Here is a 6,000-nt window from a genome sequence, read left to right as displayed (position 1 = left end):
ATTCTGATTTAGATAACATGAACGACAGACCCATTGAGATAATTAACAGAATCAAAGGATGTTTTGGTTGTAGTTCTCACCTGTTCAATGGATGAAGGTATAGCAAGAACCAAAATGTCCCTAGAGACTGTTCAAGAGAATCTGGCCATCAGGGTCCCCCCAAGTGAGTCCTGTGTGACAGGAGACCACAGAAGGTCTGGAAAGGATTGCAAAGGACCAGGTAGAGGGTTGGTGACTAACAGGCTGCCTCCTGAGGGTAGAAGTTCCTGCCTTTGACTTCAGCCCCAGCCCCAACCTCCTTAGCAGTCTGCAAAAGGGAACTGGACCCTGGGAGCGATCTCATTAGCCACTCACTATCCCTCTTGGACCTGAAACCCATTACATTCTCCGGGTCCGAGACCCTCTTAGTGTGGGGAAGTTCCCGGGAGGAAGATACTACGCGGGGCCGGAAGCAGAATTTGCTCCAGGCACTGGGCCAGTCCGTGAGGGCTCCAGGATCCAGGGGCCGCCACTCCCTTCTCGCCGGACTCTGGGCCAAGGAGGCGCGGCCGGAGTCCCGGGAAGCCCCTCGGCAGCCAGCCAAGGGCCCTGCGAGGATCTGGATGGGGCAGATGGCGCGGCCTCCACCTGCGGGCGGTGGAGAGCGCAGCGAGAGGAAGAATATTCCCTGCGAGCCGCGATAAGGGGCGCCTTCGGTGCGGTTAGCCCGGGTCAGATCCTCCCGCCGACCTTCGGCCCGCCCCCTGCAGGCGGCCCAGTTCCTCCCCGGCTAGGCTGCCCCTGTCCGCCCCTCGAGGGAGCGCCCATAGCCAGCGTCCCCGTAAAGAAGTAAGGAGGCGCCCGGCTTCCCGCCCAGGTACGTGTCGGAGCAGCGCCGGGGACTGGCGTGGGGCGGCGGTGGGTAGCGAAGCCCGCGCGTCGCTGGAGGAGGCCCCGCTTCGTTGGACCCCGGGGCTTGCGGGGCGGGCCCGGGGCTCCCTGAGCGCCAGGCCGCCGCGACCGCCCGCCCGCCCAGGTCAGATCCGGAGGACCTGTGTGTTTGTCGGGGCCTGGGGTGAGAGAGGGGACTCGAGGGGAGAAGTGGAGCGGGAAACCGAGAGGGGGAATGTGAGGCTTGAACGAGCTGGATGGGAGAGCTCGAGGGGAGAAGAAGAGGGATGAACTTGAGGGGGAAACGGGGGCGGGGGGTGAACTCGAAGGGGAGCCAGGAGGAGGGAACGGGAAGGGTGAACGTGAGGGGTGGACTTGAGGGAAGATCTTGTGGGTGAACCCGAGGAGGGAACGCGAGGGGATAGTGAGCGGGGATCTCGAGGAGGGAACGTGAGGAATTAACTTGAGGAGGGAACGGGAGGGGTGAACGTGAGGGGGAAACAGGGAACTGGAAGGGTGGCGTGAGGGGTGAAGGAAGATCTTGAGGGGTGAACTTGGGAAAGAAACGTAAGGGGAGGACCTCGAAGAGTAACAAGGGGCGAGAACTTAGGGGGCCCTGCAGGGGGACTGGAAGGAGGAGGCGCCGAGTCTGGCGGGTGTCGCCTCGGAGACCTGTGGCGCTCGCGGGCTTGGCGGCGCCGCCCACAGGTGGCGCTGGATCGGCCCGTCCCTGAGGGAACTGCGTTCTGGGTGATTTCTCGGAACAAGCAGGTCGGTGGAGCTGGGCTCCCTGCAACCCCAAATGCATCTGTAAAGGAGTTTTCCTTTTAAGGAGAAAGCAGACAAGAAAAGTATGATCATTATTGAGAAATAGAGAAACCTACTAGGAAAGTATGTCCTTTCAACTCTGCTCACCAACAGCTCTGTTCTGTTCTCCAAGTAGTTGCTAATTCGCACCTTGCTACTATCCCCCTTCCAGAAAAAATGTTTAATTATTATTGTTAGAATGGAAATTGGCCATAAGCCTTGAAATACCTGTTGTAATGCCACTGAACCCTACCCACTAAGCGTTTTTGAAAACTCAAAGAATCTTCATTTCTGGTTGTTTCTAGTTTTCTTGGTGAATTAACTAATTGTACAGGTGCACTTAAAGCCTCTTAAGCATTTTTATAATTCACACGGATCTGGTAGCTTGAGAGTTGTCTAATGCCAGCATATGAAATGAGGGGCTTTGAGCTCCTTGTTCATTGTGTAAAAGTGCGAAAACTTAATTACTGGGGAATAAACTATTTGTCTTGCCCTTCTACCTAGAAGTTTCTAAGTTCAACTTCTGATTATTTCCCCCAGATCCTGAATGTTTACTCCCATAAAGCCATGATCTTTTTGTTTTGGGTTACAGGCCCAGGGCCCCAGTGCAGCCTGGACACGGTATTCAAAGTCTTGGCGTCTGAGCATTATTATGCCTTATTTTCAAGCTTTGCTAACGGTAGGTGATAAAATTGACAAGTGTTCTGGGTTTGCCAGAACCCAAGTGCCAAGTTTTGACAGATAAATGGGGGTGCATGTTATTTGTACCATATTGATTTTTATTACATTATAAAAGATAATTCTTTTAAAATGGGAAAATTTACAGATGCATAAGCTTTCAAAGATAACGTGGGTTTTATGAATATATTGATGGGATGTCTAGCATGTGAAAAATTACATTCATTTGTCTTAGTCCTTTAAAATTATTATTTGGGGACGAAAATGCAAACTAAAAGATTCAATTTGGTAATCTTTAATATCAACTTAGTATATATGTGTATATATACATATATTAAAATTTGGTCATGTCACATAATTTGATAGCATCATCTTGTCCTTTTTCTACTGCATCTTTACAGCCTAATTTTTTTTTGCATATATTCTTTGAAAAATAACTTTCTCTGTCAAATCCAAAATATTTGAAGGTCCATTATTTGCTACAAGTGGTTTTGATAAATAAATATTTTGAGGCTGAAATACCCTTTAGAATGTATAGTTCTTTTATATAAATCATATAAAGTTTGTAAAATGTTTATTATATAAATAATTTCTGCAGTGTTATTTCCAGCTGCGTTTTCTTTTTCTTTTCACAAACAAGTATCCTTTCATTAGTTTTGTCTGGGAATTGATAATTTGAATGATTGTACCTAACAAACAAACTCCCTTAACCTAGTAATAGGAAACAAACTCAGTTATTCATTAGAGGGTAAAAAGAAGATTTCTGATAAGCTTTCAAACTGATTCACAGGCGATCTCTTACTACTTTGGCGACACATAGGGAATTAGGAACCTCAAGTTGGGAAGCATTACTCTTTTGAACTGAAATCATCTATCATTGGACACTTAATTTCTACCATGAACTTAAACATTATGACCTTAAAAACTTTCTAATCTTCAGCTTTCTTTTCTGAAAATATGGGTTACAGTAATGCTTTTCTAAAGGGCTTCTCCTGAGAATTAAGTGACATACTGCATGTAAAACTTTAAGCACAGTAGGTACCTGGAATATGGTAAGCAGTTAAAAAAAAAACTAGCCACTGTTAATATCCATTTTTCCTGGTATCTGAGGGTGATTAGACAATGTTGATATAGTTATATTTATAGATCATTTCTTGATAAAAAATGCAGAACCTCATATAGAAGTAGTATGCTGATAGTTTCAAGCCTGAAATTGGCCTTTAGAAATGTTTCTTTGGGTCAGCTCAGTACTTTAAAATAATTGATTTACTTACCAATATTTTCAAATTAGTAAATTTTGTGTAAGTTCCTGGAGTCCTGGCTTCTCCTGAAAAAAATGGAGGACCAGGCAAGATAGCTCTTGCAACTGTTCATGGCAGAAGCCAGGATGAGTTGCCCACGTATACATTCTCCACTTTGCCACATTGCTGCCACCCTCTGCCTTTATTTCATCAAGACCTGCTTCACTCATGTATTTTACGTCCTTCACTCCTGCAGACATTTGAGTTTGTGATTTCGGACTCTGGAAATATTCCTTACTAACTTGAACAGTTAATTATGTGGCCCACACAATAGCTTAACTGTCATCCTTTGAAAAGGAGAATAATCCTGTATTGCAATTTACAAAGCAGTTCCTCATAAAACTGAGGTGATGCTTATATCAACTCTGAGAATTTGTTCAGACATGCATTATTATCCCATTTTACAGCTGCGGACATTGACTTATAGGTTTATACTAAAACTTAAAATAATGATCTGGTGACTTAAAGTTTTTTGGGGGCTCACTGATACCACCTTTTAAAGATGGAGATTTTTTTTTAAGGAAATTATAGCCTTTCTTTTGGTTCTAGCATTTATTTTAAGCAAGTACTTTTATCCCCATAATTATAAAGGGAGAAAATGAATGGTGGAGAACTGAATACATGTACAAAAGTATTTAAGCAGATTTTGTATTTCCTCTCTGCAAAACATTTTTAAGCAAATTGAAGGAAACAAAACATTGGTTATGGCTCATTCAATATAGAGCATACATATAACTGGACAAGGTCTGTTTTAAACTATACTGTTGTTGGAAAGCTGGAAAGAATGTGTGTCCAGTTCATCTTGTCTGTAATTAAGCTAGACCAGATTTCTGTGACCAGTTAAGCTAGACCAATTCCTGTGTTTTAATGTTCTGTAAGAAAGGAGACACCCGAAACTTGTTTGGTGATTCAGACTAGTGTTTTACACAGCAAATTTAATTTTTTGTAGATTTCTTTGAACCAGTAGGGCTTTGTTTTATTATTTTCATGATCATCCCAGAAGAATAATCTATAGAATAAATTAAAATCAGGGATATTGGATTTATGGATGTAGTAACTGTGTATGGTCCTGCTGATACGTGACTATGTATGAGAGAATTTCAAACCAGTCTGATAGAGGCTGAGGGAAAGCATCTAGGCAAAGACAATAGCAGGTCCTGGGACAGAAAAGGGTTTAACAATGTTCTAAGTACCATCAGAAGGCAATTGAGGCTGAAGTCACTGAGAGTGGTGAGAACACAGGAAAGTCAGAAATGGCCAGATCATTCAGAGTCTGGAGAACATGGTAAAGAATGTGGATTTTGAGGGATTTTTAGCAGGAAAATAAGATGATCTGATTTCTATGTTGAGTTCTTTCTGGCTACTCTGAGGACAGAGACAAAATTCTATAGTTGACCAGCTGAAACTCCAGTGTGTTTCTTCCATCATAGGCAGCAACTTCTTTTGAATCTGATGTAATCCTTACGTGATGCAGTGTAAGCAGCTTGATAGAAGTGGGTCCATAAAGGGAAGGATCTGTGAATAATATTCTAAGAATATACATGATGAATGTTTATAAAAGTGAGACTTGTGATACTCAAATATTGCTTGGTTTTGAGTAAAGCCATCTGCTGCCTTCTTAGCATGTTCTATATCAGTGAGGCGACTTGTATTTTCATTAAAAAGTCGTGCTCTCTGCATGTATTTTGGAAAGTTAATGATTAAATTTATTGATATTTGCATTATATTAAAAAAGGAAATGTGCCCATGTTCACTTATGAAGCAGTTATTACTAAGGTGGGTTTCTAGCCACTTCCACCAATAGATTTGGTCATTACATATGAAGTATTATGAGATAAAGAACTTGGAGAGAATGTTTTTTGTTTTTTTTTTTTATACTTTAGGTTTTAGGGTGCATGTGCACAATGTGCAGGTTTGTTACATATGTATCCATGTGCCATGTTGATTTCCTGCACCCATTAACTCGTCATTTAGCATTAGGTATATCTCCTAATGCTGTCCCTCCCCCCTCCCCCCACCCCACAACAGTCCCTGGAATGTGATGTTCCCCTTCCTGTGTCCATGAGTTCTCATTGTTCAATTCCCACCTATGAGTGAGAACATGCGGTGTTTGGTTTTTTGTCCTTGCGATAGTTTACTGAGAATGATGTTTTCCAGTTTCATCCATGTCCCTACAAAGGACACGAACTCATCATTTTTTATGGCTGCATAGTATTCCATGGTGTATATGTGCCACATTTTCTTAATCCAGTCTATCGTTGTTGGACATTTGGGTTGGTTCCAACTCTTTGCTATTGTGAATAGTGCCGCAATAAACATACGTGTGCATGTGTCTTTATAGCAG

General features: G+C 43.1%; 1 protein-coding gene across 1 annotated transcript in view; it reads left to right on the top strand.

Moving 5' to 3' along the window:
• Window positions 1–756: 756 nt before the first annotated feature.
• Window positions 757–6,000, top strand: part of MYO3A (myosin IIIA) — a 282,509-nt gene continuing 277,265 nt past the window's right edge. The window contains exons 1-2 of the mRNA XM_030798007.1: window positions 757–856; window positions 2,270–2,356. The gene's annotated coding sequence lies outside the window, so the exon portion shown is untranslated. The remainder of the gene's footprint in view (window positions 857–2,269; window positions 2,357–6,000) is intronic.

This window comes from Nomascus leucogenys, chromosome 18 (assembly GCF_006542625.1).
Source record: "Nomascus leucogenys isolate Asia chromosome 18, Asia_NLE_v1, whole genome shotgun sequence".
Lineage (NCBI taxonomy): Eukaryota > Metazoa > Chordata > Mammalia > Primates > Hylobatidae > Nomascus > Nomascus leucogenys.
The sequence above is the reverse complement of the archived record's forward strand: the minus strand, read 5'-3'. Positions and strand labels throughout refer to the sequence as shown.